General features: G+C 43.1%; 1 protein-coding gene across 6 annotated transcripts in view; it reads right to left on the bottom strand.

Annotated features, from left to right (window-relative positions):
* AKT3 (AKT serine/threonine kinase 3) overlaps positions 1 to 19,218 on the bottom strand; it is a 266,912-nt gene that overhangs the window by 176,295 nt on the left and 71,399 nt on the right. Inside the window, exons 1-2 of one of the 6 annotated variants that reach the window (XM_054023415.1) lie at positions 3,857 to 3,899; positions 3,006 to 3,148 (exon numbers count right to left, since the gene is read on the bottom strand). The exons of 2 other annotated variants lie outside the window; for them this stretch is intronic. The gene's annotated coding sequence lies outside the window, so the exon portion shown is untranslated. Of the gene's footprint in view, positions 1 to 2,719; positions 2,759 to 3,005; positions 3,149 to 3,856; positions 3,900 to 4,946; positions 5,048 to 19,218 lie in introns of those variants that run through there. 3 more of the 6 variants (XM_054023412.1, XM_054023414.1, XM_054023413.1) reach the window with 3 other exon arrangements.

Here is a 19,218-nt window from a genome sequence, read left to right as displayed (position 1 = left end):
TGCATTTCAGGATGGCTATACTGCATGGTGATGGGGGTTGAGTGCAGTGGGTAAGGGTGGTAGTTTTCAGGGCTGGGTGGTGAAGCTACAGGTGTTGGAGGCAGCTGGTGGCAGTAAGAACCCGGATGTTGGGGAAAGTGGGTTGGAGGTGACATGGGGGCACAAGGGAAAGAGTTTTGGCACAAGGGCTGCAGGGGGTGGGCGCAGTAGTGCTCCACCTGCATTGCTACAAGTGCCTGTATCGAGTCTACTTGGAGCTCCATGTTCCTTAGCAGCCGCTCCGTGCATTGGTGCCAGTGATCCGCATTCTGCTGGCGGACCCTCCTTTCAATCTCCTGCCACTCCTACACTTTTTGATTTTCATTACTTGAATGCTGCATTACTTCATGCAACAGATCTTCCTTGCTTCTACATGGCCTCTTTCTGATTCTTTGGAGTCTTTCGGCTGGTGATAACATGGACGGCTGAGATCTCAAGGTTGCATCTGTAAAGACAAAATGCAACACTTAACAGAGGCAGCATTGTTCACACCAGACAGAGCAATGATTCCCCTGTACTTAAGAGCAAGCACAGTCTACACAATAGCATAATTTGCTCATCCCAAAGCAAGTGCACATAACCCATGGGAGCCCCAAAATGGTGAGTAAGCACAGGGTCAAGCGTGACGGATTGTTTCACGGCCATACTGTCCTCTGGGTTTCTGTGCCTTGGGGAGAGCCAACAGCGGTAGGGGGCGCCTATACTGAACACTGTCCCCACATTTTCCACAGGAATTCGTCCTGGAAGATATCTCACTGCTGAGGGTGACCTGGGAAGCAAGAGAGGGTCTTCTACTGCAATGCGGCTTCCGCCCTGGCTCATAGGCAGCTTGCTTGTGTGCACCAATGGTCCCCCCACCCCTCACGGCACAGTGGCGCGGACAAGTTAGCCTTACTGGGACAAGGATCACAGTGGCTCTCCCAAGAAACATGCGCAAGTGCATTGCCCAAGTTCTAGATGAGACTTTTAAAGAGATCACTAAGGCCGATTAACGCGATGTAAGAGAGAACATCAACACCCTATTCCGCATCTAGGCATGCATGCAGCCCTAACCCTCCTTGTCCCAAGAGCCTGCACCGAATAACTTCCTTCCCAAAATAAAAGCCGCTTACCGGGAACCTCCTCTGGTGTTCGTCCTTCCTCAAGCACCGGCCACCGCAACTGGCTACCTTCCTCCTGGCTTGAGAACAGCTCCTGACTGCATGCATCTAGGGATTCCAGGGTGCTCCCTCTGCCTCAGCATCCTCGCTCCCGCTTTGCTCCTCCTCCTCCTGCCTTGTTGCACTAGGCTCTCAAGTGTCCATGGTGGTCCCTAGAGTGGAGGAGGTCCCCCAAGTATCGCGTCCAACTCTTTGTAGAAATGGCAGGTCGCGGGGGCTGCACCAGAGTGGCGGTTTGCCTCGCGGGCTTTGTCATAGACATTTCACAGCTCCTTCACTTTAATCCTGCAGTGCAGTGTGTCCCGGTCATGGCCCCTTTCCATCATGTCCCTTGATATCTGCCCGAAGGTATCGTAATTCCTATGGCTGGAGCGCAGCTGGGACTGGACAGCTTCCTCCCCGCAAACACTGATGAGATCCAGCAACTTGCCATTGCTCCATACTGGGGCTTGCCTGGTGCATAGAGGCATGATCACCTGGAAAGATTCGCTGAGAGCACTCCACACCTGGCTGAGCAAACAGGAAGGGATTTTTTCAAAATTCCCAGAGAATTTAAAGGACGGGTCTGACAGTTGGTCACCTGAACGCAGGGCAGTAGAGTTCAAAGTGATGACCAGAATGGCTAGCACAGGCATTGTGGGACACTTCTGGAGGCCGATCAGAGCGCACTATAGGACGACCAGGGCGTCCACACTGGTGCCACAGCATTCCAGCAGGGGTGCATCAAATGTTATTCCGCTCGCCGAGGTGGAGTACCAGCAGCGCTGTAGCTGCAGAGTCAGAGCGCTCTACGTGCCTTGCCAGTGTGGATGGGTACTGAGCTAGTGCACCCAGGGCTCCTTTATTGCACTGTAACTCGCAAGTGTAGCCAAGGCCTAAGACTAGGATTCAATGAGAGAAAGGGGAGAGACAGATCTGACAAGGAACCAGGAAGGGGGAACTGGGACCAGTTGTGGAGATAGGGACTTGGACAGCAAGACCAGGAGGGAGACTAGGACTGTCTGTGCAAGGGTACTCAGATGAGAAACCTGAGGAGTGGAGCTCGGAACTGGGACAAGGAGACAGAGTGGAAAAGAGACAGGACTGGGACAGGAATAGACTGGAAGGGACTGGCCAGAAGAGGTCAAGCTTCGAGACAATGGGCAGAAGTGTCTAAACCCTCTAGAAAACACTCCCTTCCACAGCCTGAAATAAAATCCAAGATTCCTGAGTCTCACCATTCCTATACTATGTAATCCACTGGACAAGCATCTCTCTCATTACCCTTTAGTGTTGATCCACACAGAGGATGAAAATCTACTACTGATATCAATTTACTCCATTAGTTCAAGTAGCAGAGGTGCATAGATCAATCTAAAGCATCGAACCTTGTTGATGACCCAGCTGAGTGTCAATATGAGTTTTTCAGTTTGCTTTTTAAAAAGCAAATAAATTAGACACACAAAAAACTACATCAAAAGAACATTACTGAGGTTGCAAACTCAAGTACTCAAAAGTTAGGAAATGGTTGCCTATGATACCTTAAGATCTCAATGTTCTGCAGAAAGGAGTATTTGTCAAGAGGTAGGAGGACTCCTCCGGGGTTCTATTCCGAACTCTCTCACACACCTTGTAATCCCGAGTGAGTCACAACTTCTCTATCTCAGTTACTTCATTGTAAAATGCATCAGAGTTGAGACATTTAATAGTTAATTGCAAAGGAAAGAAAGATTCCCCCTTTACTGCTTCATACATTATAAAAGTTCCCATACAAACTCTCACAAAAAAAACGTTTTTCTTGTTTCTTTCCATTAGAAATGTCAGGACCTGATGCCCCTCTTTTTGCTGAAGGACTCTAGAAAACTGGAGTGGAATGATTGGGAAGGTGATATTACACTGGACTGAAACATGAGCTTCAACTTTTCTGCGGCTTATTCATATATGAGCACCACTTCCCGCTCTTCAGAGTCCTGCAGCAAAAAAAAAAAAAGAAGAAAAAAAAAGAAATTAGATCATGGTATTCCTGATGCTTTAAAAAAAACTAACAAAAAAACCACAAATCTTTTTGTTTTGGAAATAAAGGTAAGGAGGAGCACAAAAGTGTACAGCCAAAAATTTTCCTTGCAGTACACCAGTAAAGAAACATCAGATACTTTGAGAAAATAGTTAGATAACTACAAAGCAGGTAAGATCTATAAAGACCTATACATATGCTTCAGTTGGCTACAATGGGACTACTTACCGTGCATAAACACATGCCTAAGTCTTTGCAAGATCAGTATGAAAGCATTCCCAGCAAAATGTATTGAAATAGATGAAGTTTAAAATAAACCAGACATTGGAAAAACTAACCAAAGGAAACGAAGAAGCCAGGGGTCCCTAGGCAAAAAGAAATTAACATAAATTTAACATAAGACTGATTACTATTTTACAGAGAGTCTGTCAACGCAAATTTCATTGTTTTTAAAAACAAGATGCATTTAGAATCCCTCTCCCATGAACATTCTATTTATATTATTACAATTTTTTGTTGAGCTCTGATGAAATGTGTGTTTTTATAGAAATAAGTTGGATGGCTGTGGAGAAGGCCACAGCACAGGTAAAATAAATATACCAGACCGATGTTCTAAAGGTCATTGTACATTTTTCTATGAATATGCATATAAAGCATGACTTACAGTGACATAATACAGGAATGATCCAAGACTGACTGCTGTCACCTGTAGGGCTTTCTCCCAGGAAGATGGGAATTTTAGTACTGAAGAGATATCTCTTTCCAAATCTTGTATCTGCAGCTCCGCCAAAATCCTGTATCTGGTGGTTGGGAGTATGTGCACCTGACAACAAGGGTACCTCTCTCAAAACTCTTGTGTCTTGCAAGAGGTGCTCCATATTTTCCTTCTTCCCTTCCCCCACAAAAAATAATGTGCCTGGAGAGAGCCATCCATCCTATGTTCATGCATACTCTTTGAAGAGTGTCTTGAGCAGTCTCAGTGAAACCAATCTAGTGGTTTGTTTTACAGATAGCAATGACTAAGGCTAAGATTATGTCATGGAGGTCACAGACTCGGTGACTTCCAGAGACCTCCATGACATTTTCTGCTTCAGCCCCAGGGCGGCAGGGCTGAAGCTGTCAGCCGGCAGGGGGAACCTGGAGCTCCCAACCACCTGGGGCAACAGAGGGACCCAGGGGCTCCCAGCTGCTGGCCCTGCAGCTCTGAGCTGCCTTGAGCACCCAGGGGGGACCCCAAATCTGTCAGCCACAGTGGCACAGGTGCTGGACCCTTTCCCCTCCCTACCCTCTCATCCCACTGCCCCCTCCCGCAGCCGGGCTTGGGCTCTCATTCCTCCGTCAACCCATTTTGCCACCGTTATTTTTAGTATAAGTCAGGGACAGGTCATGGGCTTCCATGAATTTTTTTTATTACCCGTGACCTTTGTGTGACTTATACTAGTAATAACAGTGACAAAATCTTAACCTTAGCAATGACTAGTGGCTGGAAGTATTGCCGTGGGGGAGGGGGAAGGAGGGGAGTGTAGTACACAAGAATATTTAAATCACAAAATAAATTTTATAAAATGTTTTGTTAAACAAGGACATGGTACAATTAAACAATCTAATACATTTATCACTAAGGCTGATTAAATGAAATTGCTTATGCCAGAATATCCAGAGCAAAGAAAATGCATTGTAATGGAGATTAGAGTCCCCTGTGCCACTGTAACTGAAGTACAACAAATCTTTTAAGCAGCCTTTGTAGTACTCACATTCACTTCTCTAATTCAGAGTGAAACAGTTGCTCTCCTTACATCCTGTTCTTATGTGGCTTTCAGGGCAGTGTATGAGTATGATGTCACCCTGGTGCTGCCTGAGAACAGAAAGTACCAGGAAGTGTCAAATCCTCTCAATCTGCATGGGAACTAGCACGCGGACAAAGGTTGTAAAACTGGAAAATTACAAATAAGATTTTAAGGCAAAATTTGAATTTTTGATTTCTAAGGCATTGATAGTAATATCTAAAGGGGAAAGTGTTGGATTTTTTTTATTTTTTGTAATTTATAATTTTAATTGAACAGCTGATTTCCAGCATACCCCTACTGTCTTAATTTAAGATGACAAAACAGCTGAAGTTCAAAAAGCTGACCTCTAACAAAAGCAGTAAACATCTGTCAATGTTAAGATTCCAAAACACTTTATATATATATATATACTTTGTCCATTTCCCTCTTGACACAAAACAGCTATAGTTTCAGATTACATCTGTAGTCATCACATAAAATAGCGAACTACATTTATTACCTTGAGAAGTTAAAAAGAACCAGAAATCAATGAATGAGCTCATCAGTGAAAAAAAATGTTTCTTTTCACAAATTAGAGGCTTTTTAAAAAAAACTTTTACTTAAAAAAAATTTGCTTCCTAAAGCTCTACTCAGTCTCTCCATTATGTAATAGTTCTTTAGGAAACAGTCAGCTACCCTGACAACTGGGATGTTTTGCCAGTGTGGCTTTGTCTAAATCCTAAAGCGGTACTTGGTTATGCATTAAGCCCAGTGGCTGTCTGTGATCTGAATGCCAATTAGGAGTGCCGTCCCTGTCATCTGACAAGCCAGAGACTAAAAGGTCTATCTAAGGTCAAACTGTCTGGACTACTTTCATAAACTTAGATTGGGAAATGCAGACCACAATGCATTCTATTCCTCAAAAGTATGACAGTGAGGAAAAAACAGCGCCTGATGTAAAATCTTCATTGCATGATATGTAAGTAGGAGAAACAAATTCTTCACATTTTATTTCTGTTTTGGTTTCTTAAAATAATTTTCTGAATTATAAATGAAGATTTCACCCCCTAGTGGAGAGGTGGAGATGAGAACAATTTAATACTTAAAAAAACACACACAATAGACGTTTCCAAAATTCTAATATACATACATAAAATAAAATACAGATAGGATCCTTGAAAAAGACATAGACAATTAATACTGATATAATGGGATCTGTTCTATTTCCCATATATTTTTATACTAAGGCCACCACTTGCACTCAGTCAAGTATCTACAACCACTACTACTTCGATTTCATATATTATAGGGGGGGCAGGCGTTTAAATGTCTTAAGTATTCGTTATGAAACAGACCAAGTTACTTTTCCAACAGTTTGTTTGCTCAGCAATGCTGAGCTGCTTCAAATTCCTTTTTCAGGCATTTACAATAGAACTCTGAAAATGACAACAATTTGTTATATGATCCCTCAATTCTAACTTTTGAAATAACTTCTACTTTTGGACAGAAACATCGATTTCTACACATTATACATAGTATCAACTTATTTTCTACTATTTTGTTTTTGTTTATGATTTACTTAGTGCCAATTAACTAACTCATTCTCTTTATGTTTGTGCAAGTATATTATCCTAGGCAGCGAGGGTCAATTTAGTCTCAAACTACATAGTTGAAGTTGCAAGGTTATACAATATTACAATCAAAGAAGCTACTGTTTAAATGTCTATTTTAAGGACCTCTGAGAGAGATTATTAACTGCTTATTTAGGGTATAATTCTTTTAAAAAATCAGCATGGGAAATCTAAACTCAAATGTTCTATTCTGCACTCCTTACATGAATACCTTCCATTGACATGAGAGAGGATGCTCTGCTTTCCTCACTTACATAATGTTCCCTTTGATGCAGATTTTCAATTGACATATGCAGAAAGAGTACAATATCAAGATGAAACTTGTAGTGGATTCTTAGGTGGAATTATACCTTTATTTTGTATCAGTCTTTATGTAGCACATAGAATTACAAGAGATGAGACAAAGAGAGCTGTGAGTTTTGGGGGGCAGAGGGGTTCAATCTTGTTTTATATGCTGTAGCTCAATTAATTCCTTTAAAATGTGTGTGGTTATTCATTAACGTTTGTTGTGATATTCATCCAACTCTGTTTACTATAGAGCAGCTATTAGAATGTGTCGGAGTAACTCACTGCTGAAATATTCTTGGCATTTTAAAGTAAGATTGTTTTCAGATATATACACAAACTAAAGCATGAATAACATATTTAAGAAGAACTGTTGAAACCAAGGCCAGGTGTACAGTAGACAAGGTTTGCCAATATAACTATACTGGCAAACTCTCCTAGTGTGGATGAAGATTATATGAGCAAAAAAAAGAGCTTTTGTTGATATATTTTATACCAGTTTCCCAATTCAAATGAGTTATACTGGCAAAGGTGCTTTAACACGAGCATAAGTGTGTCTATACTAGAGTTTCTGCTAACATAAAACATTATAAAAGAAAGTACTCCCCTAACTAATATTACTATACCAGCAGACGTTTCTAATGTAGACCTGGCCTAAGAAATGGATACATCTCATTCTACTGTAAAATGGTGTCACTTTTTAAGTTAATAGTTGATTTCAGTAAATTATTAAATTAGTTCTCCCAATTCCCTGAATCCAGTTCCGTGCTTTATATTCCTCCTGTCCCCTGAATCTGTTTTGCCCCCTCGATATCTCACGAGTCTTCTGTTCCACACAAATAATGTTTTTCAATTTATCTTGTGTCTTATCCCACTATAACTAATCCACTATGGAAGCAATATAACTATTTCAGAACGAATTATTCCACTATAAGCTTACATCATTCCCATTTTGAGTTAACTATACCACATCAGGTACTCCTGCCAATGCTATCCCATACTGTACTGCGTCACATGTCAATTGGTAGAGCCCTGCAAATCCACGGATATCTGCAGACCATTTTTGTGGATTGCGCATCGGGCGTGGATACAAATTTTGTATCCACACAAGGCTCTATCAGTTGGTCTGTCAGGTTACCTATGTGCTCTCCAATGCTGTGAGGTCATCTTGACCAGATGTTCCCCCTCTACCAATGAACTGCAGCAAATTACAAAAATGCAAAAGATAAAAACAAGACTTCCAGTAATGTTCCCAGTACTTGTGAATATGTCATGGGGCTGGACTGGATTTCTTGCCCAAGAGACCCCCACAGAACCATGATATATGTTAGCTAGATTGGCCATGGCCTGCAATAAAGCAGGCATCTTTGGAAACCTGACCAGGAGGAAGTTCCCCAGGATAACCAAGATCTTTTTACTCTGTGTTCGTACCTAGCACAATGGGGTCCTGATCCATGACAAGTACTCCTAGCTGCTACTGCAATATATATAAATTAATAATAATCTCTTCTGCACACTTTACAGCCAGAAAGAGACCCAGCTGGAAACAGACCTTCTCTCCCATCAAATCAGAGTGACCATACTGCAGAGAGGATCTCATCCACTAAGTATTATGTGCTATTTAGAGCAATCTGGAAACTTTTCTTTCAGGTACCGGCTGTATGCTCCCACGTCTGGCAGATATTGCTGAAGTGGAGAGCAAAAGCATCTGTCCCTGCGCCGCATCCTTAGTCCTCCACTTGCTTGTCTTCACCCAAGCCAGAAAATTAAAGGTCTAAAAGCCCTTTTTTCCCCAAAAACATGCCAACAAAGCAAAATGAATTATTCCTCACCGCCCCTCCCCATACTGCTTGATGTACCTTATCCCTATCTCTCAACTGCCTCCCCAACCCACACGACACTGCACAAGATGGCAGACATTGAGCAGAAAAAAAAAATCAAAGGCAAATACACTGTAACTGAATCAATTTTATCATAACAAAAAGAGAAAATATATATCAATGGATTATGCATGTAAGACCACAATTTGGTCATTGCCCTGAATCTGTTCAGATTTTAAAGTTTCCATACATGTAAAGTTAAAAGTACTAAATTGGCCACTTGAGGTTAGAGGGTTTCTTTTAGACATTTCATGTTGCATATACTATAAGGCATTTGAGGTTGCAGGGGTAAAAAAAAGGCATCTAAACTGTTCACCGAGCACTCATTCGTTACAGTACATTGCATTATTAAAAAAATTACAGGGCATGCATAACAGCTGCAAAATTCAATTTATTTTGCAGTGCTCTTTGTGCTGATCAACCAGTATTATAAATGAGAATTTCAGGCAAAAATTCAAGATTAGTTCAAGAAAGATACAACAGTATTGTGTCTTCCTAGGGCCATCCACATAGGTAGTGTTTTCTTTCCATTCCAGCAACAGTTCAAGAGCCCATCCTAGCAAGCCACAATGCTATCTTTCTGATTATCTCTTGGACTTTCTGAACGGGACCCTTTCCTACATCTTAGGGACAGGCCTCATGGTAACATCCTTCAAGGACAGCCTGAAATTACTACTCTATCCCACTTTCCCTCCCACAAAAAATTTTACAGAGCTAATTTAAAGGGAAGCCCATTCAAGGTAAAATAACTTTAAAAAAAAAAGTTACTATCTCCAAGTGCACCCCAGACTACGAACAGTGTAAATTAATGGAATTCTAAGATTGTGAACATTTGGAGAGAAGTAACATTTTATAACTGTTAACATGGTGGCTAGTATTAGTACAGTAAACATTTGTATGGATTCTCTGTTCTGCTAGCACCTGACATGGAATGGCCTATCGAGAAAGAAGTTATCACTAGCTGAGTGTCTGGCAAACCATCAAGAGAAGAAAAAGAGGACAGGGAGAAGATGTCCGTTGGCCTCATGAATGCGTCCCCCCGCAGAGGGCAAAAAAAGCCCAGACCAAGGGATCTCAAAGTGTCGGTCCCCATTTTTGATGGGGGTTGCCAGTAGGTTCACAGGCAAAGGAAGGCTGAAGCCCCAGCTACCCACCACTCCACTAGTGGCTGCAGCGGCTGGAGACTGAAGGTCCAGCCAGTGCGCCTCTCTCCCAGCGGCTACCGCGGCTGGGAGCTGAGGGCTGAAGCCCCAGCCAGCCTGCCACTCTGTGGGTGGCTGGGGGGTTGGGGACTGAAGCCCCAGCCAGCCTAAAGTTCCCCTGGCGTTTGAGGGCTGAAGCCCCAGCCAGCCCGCATATCCAGAGGCATCTGAAGAGCCAGCCCACAGCTCTGCGGAGGCCTCGGGGTTGAAGCCTGTGCCTAAGGCCCCCTGGCCAGGACTTCAAGCCCAAGCAGTTTAGTTTGGCATCGCCCCCTGTGCCTGCGGTCCTGCGATTGCCCTGCTTTCCAACCGCTGCAGGCCCCCTGCACCAGTTCCTGTACAGAGGTATTTCCTGTACTCAGGCACCTGTGTTTACTTGACAGCCTGCCTCAGCACATGTTGTGTTGAAACCATTTTGAAAAGTTGCTGTAGAAGTAATTTTAACAATGGACCGTTTTCTGAAGAAAAGTGAAGGAAAGGGGTGTACTGAAAGGAGTCATTTGCCACTTGCAGCAAAAGAAGGGCGTATGAGGATTCAAACAGCAGTTAAAAGCCAAGAAACCGCAAATACGATCCAAAATATTTGGAATATGGTTTTACATGGACTGGTTTTCAGGAAGAAACATGAACACGGGATCTTGTCCCATTCTTCTTCATGGAAGGTGATCTTGTAGCCTGCAACAACATCGATGGTGTGATGGCAGCCCTCAACATCGTTCACGATCCAGATGAGTGGAGACTCTTTATTGATTCATTGAAGACGAGTCTTAAAGCTGTTTTACTGCATAATGGCAATGTTTTGCCATCAATTCCAGTTGGTCATGCAGTCCATATGAAGGAAACCTATGACAACATGAAACAACTTTTGAGGTGCATAAACTATGACCAACATCAGTGGCAGCTTTGTGGCGATTTGAAGGTTGTTGCTCTCTTGCTTGGTCTGCAGACTGGATGGATACACAAAGTACTGCTGTTTTCTCTGCGAATGGGATAGTCGTGCAAGTGATTCCCACTACATCAAGAAAGATTGGCCACTCCAAAAGTCATTGGAGCCTGGGAGGAAAAGTGTTCAGCATCCACCACTTGTTGAATCAAGGAAGATTTTCTTACCACCCTTACACATCAAGCTGGGTCTGATGAAGAACTTTGTCAAGGCCATTAAGAAAACACAAGCAGCTTTCAAGTACCTCCATGAAAAATTTCCATGGTTAAGTGAAGCTAAGATAAAGGAAGGTGTCTTTGTTGGTCCTCAGATTCGTGAACTTCTTCGAGATGATGCATTTGACCATGCACTGCGTGGCAAGAAAAAGACGGCATGGAAAGCCTTCCAGTTAGTGGCAATAAATTTTCTCGGAAACAACAAGGCAGACAACTACAGCTTGTTGGTGGAAAACCTCCTCAAGGCATATAAAAGCCTTGGTTGCAACATGTTACTAAAGATACATTTTTTGCACTCTCATCTAGATTTTTTTTCCACCGAACTGCGGAGCAGTGAGCGACGAGCACGGCGAGCGATTTCACCAGGACATTGCAACAATGGAGAAACGCTATCAGGGCAAATGGAGCCCATCAATGCTTGCAGACTATTGCTGGACAGTGACAAGAGATGCTCCATTTAATGAATACAAGAGACAAGCCAAGAAGCGCCGAGTAGACACTGAAGAGGACTAAACTATGTACATTATAGTTTTTTGCCTTTTGTTTCATAATAAATTTTATTTATATAACCCTTTTGCTGATTTTTAAAGTGTTACATAAACAGGACAGGTGAAATATTATCATATAAAGCAACCATAAACACATGAAAAGACCTAGGTTTACAATTTATGATTAAAACTCTACTATCTACAAAATATACATAGACATAAAATGTAAAAACTTAAATATCTTAGAAACAGTAGCCAATCAGTTGGTTTAATTGTCATATTTGAATTCAGCACATCAAAATACATAATAAATAGCACATTTTATCTCTGAAGCAGACGACTTCTCAAAAATTGTAGACCAGCGTTAATGGACCTTTCCTGTGATGAGACATTGATACTGAGATTTTCTGAACAAGCTCTTGCTAACTTCTGGATTTCTGTGCGAGAAGAATATCCTGAGCTGTCATCTGCAGCTTTGAAAGCCCTCATGCCATTTTCATCCACCTACCTGCGTGAAGCCGGCTTTTCAGCACTGACTTTACTGAAAAACGAATACAGGTCCTGTCTCACTGTTGAAGATGACCTCCATCTTTACCTCAGCCACACAGAGTCCCACTTCAAGGATTTGTGTTCATGAATGAAAGCTCACCCTTCCCATTAGGTACATATTTATTTTTATTTTTTACTACTGCATATAAAGATTGTCTTGTGATTGTATTGTGAATTAAAATATTTAGTGGCTACTTTTCATTGATACGGCCTTGTAATGCTGCTTTTTTTTTTTTTTTTTTAAATACCAACTATTCTGAACAACACAGGGCACTGGGGTCGTGTAGTAATTTTTCTTGTCAGAAGGGGGTCGCGGTGCAATGAAGCTTGAGAAACGCTGGCCCAGAGGAATGGAGGGAAGAATTTCATGCTGGAGGACAAGAATAAGAGAAAGATGTGCAGGGAACAACCCAAGAAACTGTCAAGGGGGTGCAAAGACCACCTGGAAAGAAAAAGACACGCAGGAAAACGTTAGACATGATGCAGAAGCAAAAAGTTAGCTGGAGAACACTGCTGCACTGTGCTCACTTATAATACCCAAACCTAACTCTACAATGCAGCCTGCTGAGAACACAGGAGATACCGGGAGCTCCCTTTACTCCCCAAACTGCAAGGGACAGATAGTTCCTATACCATTCCGTCCCTCAAGGCAACGAGAACAGTTGCAATCTCACCTACACATTTTGGTGACTCTACCTATACAAATGTGGTCACTCTGCAGTTTGACTATTTTTGCCCCATTTTAGTTGGTTTTTAAGTTTGCACTGTCTTGTGCATCAAATCAAATTGTGAGGATCTCTGAACTTGCTCTCACAGATGTTCTGCAAAACATCACCTACAGCCTTTCAAAAGGCTCCAAACCTTGTCATGATATATTACCACCTTCCTTTCAGTTTTCCAAATCCACACTCCAATTATACCCTGATTAGCTGCAGAATAACTTTGAACAGCCTTTTTTCCTATCCAAGTGTCCAGTAAATGCATCATCAAGGTAGGGAAGAAAAGGTAAAGTTGGATTTCCCAAAACAGCTGGAACCAAAACATTATTGACCATAGTGATTTTGGGAGCAAAAGTTCCATTTTTCATTGCATAAAATGGGGGGTGAGTTTCTAAAGATCCTGACATCACAGACCGTTCTAGACTACCCCACATTAATATCACAAAATCAATCAGCGATCAATGAAGACTTGCATGACCAGATAGCAGGGGTGGGCAAACTACGGTCCATGGGCCAGATCCGGCCAGCGAACTGTTTTAAACTGGCCCGCAAGCTCTAGCCGGGGTGCCGGGTGGGGGGGCCCGGACCCCACAGCTCCCGGAAGCCGCGGCATGGCCCCAATCTGAAGGTCAGGAGACGCTCCACACCTAGGAGCCGGAGAAGAGACATGCCCACTGCTTCCGGGAGCCACTTGAGAAAGCGCCGCTCGGAGCCTGTACCCGAGCCTCTCCCCACGCCCCAACCCCCTGCCCCAGCTGTGATCCCCCTCCCGCTCTTCAAACCCCTTGATCCCAGCACGGAGCATCCTCTCATCCCCAGTCCCACCCCAGAGCCCACAACCACAGCCGGAACCTGCACCCCTTCCCGCACCCATGTCCCAGCCCTGATCCCCCTCTGAACTCCTCGGTCCCAGCCCAGAGCACCCTCCTACATCCCAAACTCCTCATCCCCAGCCCCACTCCAGAGCCCGCACCCCCAGCCAGAGTCCGCATCCCACCCCCAATTTTGTGAGCATTCATGGCCCGCCATACAATTTCTATTCCCCGATGTGGCCCTCAGGCCAAAAAGTTTGCCCACCCCTGCCATAGAGGAATAATCCTTTTTGTTCATGAACACTGAGGTGGGGTGGGTGGGTGGGGAGACAAATTACAGAAATGCAGAACCCATCAATGGCCCCTATACAATATGGGAACCCCAAGCATTCAAAGCTATTCAACCTCCTGTATACTGCTGATCTTTATGACCCGTAGCAGCAGTACCCCCTCAATAGCAAGAGCACTTCCTTGACAACATATAGCTGACTAGCTATTAACAAAAAGGTAGCAATCAGGTGTGGCCAGCTTCCAAATGGTGATGGCCACATATCCTTGTGGAGGGGGACTCAGGTTGGTGGGCCAATGATGCAGCTCCAAGGTGAGCTCTGCACAAATTTCCAGTGAACTGACCTTCCATATCCTGAAATTCTAGAACAACTGCTGGTCAACCCATGTCTGCAGCAATATCCTGTCCAACCAATCAATGGTGGTTGGTCAGGCACTGAAGAAGCATTCCACTGTATGAAGCAGGCCCAGGAAAATATCATGCAGAAGTAACTGCCAGTTTTCATCCTCCTCCTTCTCCAGAATCCACCTAGCATCCCGGTGGTTATGGTGATGGGTAATCTTCCATCTCCTTCAAGGTCACCCCTGCCTGTGAAATTGCCATTCCACCTGGAATACTCTGTTCATATTAGCAGTTGTAAGGATCACAAATGCTTTCCTCCATGCTGTCAAAAAGCAGCATGAAAACTTTTTGGAAACTGAAACAGTGTGAAAATGGAACTGACTAGAGAAAACCAGATGAATTATGGGATATTATAGAAAGAATCATGTGAGTTTGACCCTAAGATCCAGAACTGTAGCAGGTTCTGGTACATACACCAAATCCATCATAATAAATAATTAATAATATGTATTGAGCCTAGCAATGGATCATTGCCCACTGGGATACCTACCCAAAATGGAGCATTTATTAAAAAAAAAAGCATAATGTTGTCTAGATGTTATGATTCACAAAAGAATTAGTATAAGCCATTTCAGACAAAGCAATTCAGATGCACTCTTTCAATTAAATTATACCTGTCTTTAGGGCAGGAAAAAAAACCAGCACAACCAGCAGGGGTGGGCAAACTACGGTCCATGGGCCGGATCCGGCCAGCGAACTGTTTTAAACTGGCCCGCAAGCTCTAGCCGGGGTGCCGGGTGGGGGGGCCCGGACCCCACAGCTCCCGGAAGCCGCAGCATGGCCCCAATCTGAAGGTCAGGAGACGCTCCACACCTAGGAGCCGGAGAAGAGACATGCCCACTGCTTCCAGGAGCCACTTGAGAAAGCGCCGCTCGGAGCCTGTACCCGAGCCTCTCCCCACGCCCCAACCCCCTGCCCCAGCTGTGATCCCCCTCCCGCTCTTCAAACCCCTTGATCCCAGCACGGAGCATCCTCTCATCCCCAGTCCCACCCTATGTTATGTTGAAAAACTTTCCCATACAGATATGGCATTCCAGTATCTCTATGCTTCCTAGCCAGGGAGTGAGAACACTTCCTTCTTCTGCCTCCAGTCTCACTCCCCAGCCATCTTGCACCTTTTATTTATATTGCTGCTCAAAGAGACCCCTAGCTAACCCTTTTCCTGCCTCCATGACATTTATATTATAAAGCTGCTTATAATATAGTTTTGTAATTTCCCATTTAAACCAACACCAATCCTCACTTCAAGATCACACACTGCAAGGCATTTCCTATCAAGACCAAAAAAATTAGAGAATTTGTAGGCTAATCAATTTTGGAAATATGAGCAGCCAAATGGCCATAGTTGGCTGAGCACAATCCTTTCAGCCATTGGGGGGCAATGAAGATAACTGACCCTTTCTCCCTCTTGTCACAAATCCTAGCGAGTGCAGCCCCTGATCTGCTGTGAGAGGTATCCAAGTTTCTATGTTCTGGATCCCTAGGGTGTTTCAAGCTCCTGAATCCTAAAAAGAGTCCACCCACTACCCCAATCTCTGGGTCCATAGGAACATACTCATTCTGCAGACTTAACTCGTATCCCCCTCAGAGTACTGGAACCAACTGTCCAGATGCCCAGCCCCTCTTGGCACAACACTGATGGTTCAGATGCCCCCATACTTAAAGACATCCCTCTTTCAGAACTCCACCTGCCAAAGATGTAATACTTCTGGTTCCAATTTCCTGTGCACTCTTTTGATTCTTCCTTACAGTTAGTCTGGTTAAGCTCAAAATACACCTCTACCTCGATATAACGCTGTCCTCGGGAGCCAAAAAAATCTTACCACGTTATAGGTGAAACCACGTTATATAGAACTTGCTTTGATCTACTGGAGTGCACAGCCCTGCCCCCCCAGAGCACTGCTTTACCACGTGTAACGATGCGGTTCTGGCGGAACCCATATGAGAGTGCCAATTCAGGACAAATTGCTAAAACAGGGCAGTTACAGGCGAAGGCTAGGGTTTTTCCATCTCTAAGGCAAACCAAACCAGCCAGACAGTGAAGACTTTGGTCTCACCCCACTGGCTAACCATAAGTCACACAAGCAATTCCCTAAGACACTCCAGTTTCTCAGTATCACCACTACTGCCACTCGTTATGGGGACAAATGGTTATGAAACCCAATAAAAGAAAAAAGGTTCTCTCGATCTGAAAGGACCAAGCCCCAGACCCAGGTCAATATACAAAACAGATCTTACCCACAAATCACGCTGTTGCCAATCCTTTAGAATCTAAAATCTAAAGGTTTATTCATAAAAGGAAAAAGATATAGATGAGAGCTAGAATTGGTTAAATGGAATCAATTACATATAGTAATGGCAAAGTTCTTGGTTCAGGCTTGTAGCAGTGATGAAATAAACTGCAGGTTCAAAATCAAGTCTCTGGAATACATCCCCAGCTGGGATGGGTCATCAGTCCTTTGTTCAGAGTTTCAGTTTGTAGCAAAGTCCCTCCAGAGGTAAGAAGCAGGATTGAAGACAAGATGAAGGAGAGGCATTAGCCTTTTATAGTCCTTTCCAGGTGTAAGAACCCCTCTTTGTCCTTACTGTGGAAAATTACAGCAAAATGGAGTCTGGAGTCACATGGGCCAGTCCCTGCATACTTTGCTGAGTTGCAAGGCGTATCTGCCTTCTCTCCATGGGTCAGTTGTATAGCTGATGGTCCTTAATGGGCCATCAAGCAGGCTAGACAGAGCTAACACCAACTTGTCTGGGATGTCTCCCAGAAGCATAGCATATGTTTGAAATACAGACAGTTTAGAGCCAATATTTATAACTTCAACTACAAAATTGATACACACATATAGACAGCATAATTATAACCAGTAAACCATAACCTTGTCTTAGACACCTCATTTGACCCCCTTTATACAAGAGTTGGTGCCACTACAGGACTTTGGTTGCAACCATGTTCTATATGGTCCCAGATTATATCAATAACATCACACCACGTTATATCAGAATTCGTGTTATATCGGGGTAGAGGTGTACATTCTAACACAGTTTCAGATACCTTTTAAGGACATGTTTCAGAGTAGCAGCCGTGTTAGTCTGTATCCGCAAAAAGAACAGGAGTACTTGTGGCACCTTAGAGACTAACAAATTTATTTGAGCATAAGCTTTCATGGGCTTCAGCCCACTTCTTCGGATGCATAGAATGGAACATATATTGAGGCGATATATATACACACACACACATACAGAGAGCATGAACAGGTGGGAGTTGTCTTACCAACTCTGAGAGGCCAATTAAGTAACAGGAAAAAAAAAAGACTTTTGAAGTGATAATCAAGATAGCCCAGTACATACAGGTTGATAAGAAGTGCGAGAGTACTTACATGGGGAGATAGATTCAATGTTGTAAGAAACTGCTGAACTCGAATTGATATGCAAATTAGACACAATCAATTTAGGTTTGAATAAAGACTGGGAATGGCTGAGCCATTACAAACACTTAGTTTTGTGAGATCTTTTTGAAGTTCGTCACAGTCTGCTTTGGTCTTAACTATCTTGAGCATTTTAGTATCATCTGCAAACTTTGCCACCTCACTGTTTACCCCTTTCTCCAGATCATTTATAAATAAGTTGAATAGGATTGGTCCTAGGACTGACCCTTGTGGAACACCACTAGTTACCCCTCTCCATTCTGAGAATTTACCATTAATTCCTACCCTTTGTTCCCAGTCTTTTAACCAGTTCTCAATCCATGAAAGGATCTTCCCTTTTATCCCATGACAGTTTAATTTACGTAAGAGCCTTTGGTGAGGGACCTTGTCAAAGGCTTTCTGGAAATCTAAGTACCCTATGTCCATTGGATCCCCCTTGTCCACATGTTTGTTGACCCCTTCAAAGAACTCTAATAGATTAGTAAGACACGATTTCCCTTTACAGAAACTATGTTGACTATTGCTCAACAGTTTATGTTTTTCTATGTGTCTGACAATTTTATTAACTATTGTTTCGACTAATTTGCCCGTTACTGACGTTAGACTTACCAGTCTGTAATTGCCGGGATCACCTCTAGAGCCCTTTTTAAATATTGGCGTTACATTAGCTAACTTCCAGTCATTGGGTACAGAAGCTGATTTAAAGGACAGTTTACAAACATTAGTTAATAGTTCCGCAACTTCACAATTGAGTTCTTTCAGAACTCTTGGGTGAATGCCATCTGGTCCCGGTGACTTGTTAATGTTAAGTTTATCAATTAATTCCAAAACCTCCTCTAGTGACACTTCAATCTGTGACAGTTCCTCAGATCTGTCACCTACAAAAGCCGGCTCTGCTTTGGGAATCTCCCTAACATCCTCAGCCATAAAGACTGAAGCAAAGTATCCATTTAGTTTCTCCGCAATGACTATCGTCTTTAAGCGCTCCTTTTGTATCTCAATCATCAAGGGGCCCCACTGGTTGTTTAGCAGGCTTCCTGCTTCTGATGTACTTAAAAAACATTTTGTTATTACCTTTGGAGTTTTTGGCTAGCCGTTCTTCAAACTCCTCTTTGGCTTTTCTTATTACATTCTTGCACTTAATCCGGCAGCGTTTATGCTCATTTCTATTTGCCTCACTAGGATTTGACTTCCACTTTTTAAAGGAAGTCTTTTTATCTCTCACTGCTTCTTTTACATGGTTGTTAAGCCATGGTGGCTCTTTTTTAGTTCTTTTACTGTGTTTCTTAATTTGGGGTATACATTGAAGTTGGGCCTCTATTATGGTGCCCATGCAGCTTGCAGGGATTTCACTTTAGTCACTGTACTTTTTAACTTCTGTTTAACTAACCCCCTCATTTTTGCATAGTTCCCCCTTTTG

The sequence above is a fragment of the Malaclemys terrapin genome, chromosome 3, assembly GCF_027887155.1.
Source record: "Malaclemys terrapin pileata isolate rMalTer1 chromosome 3, rMalTer1.hap1, whole genome shotgun sequence".
NCBI lineage: Eukaryota > Metazoa > Chordata > Testudines > Emydidae > Malaclemys > Malaclemys terrapin.
The sequence above is the reverse complement of the archived record's forward strand: the minus strand, read 5'-3'. Positions and strand labels throughout refer to the sequence as shown.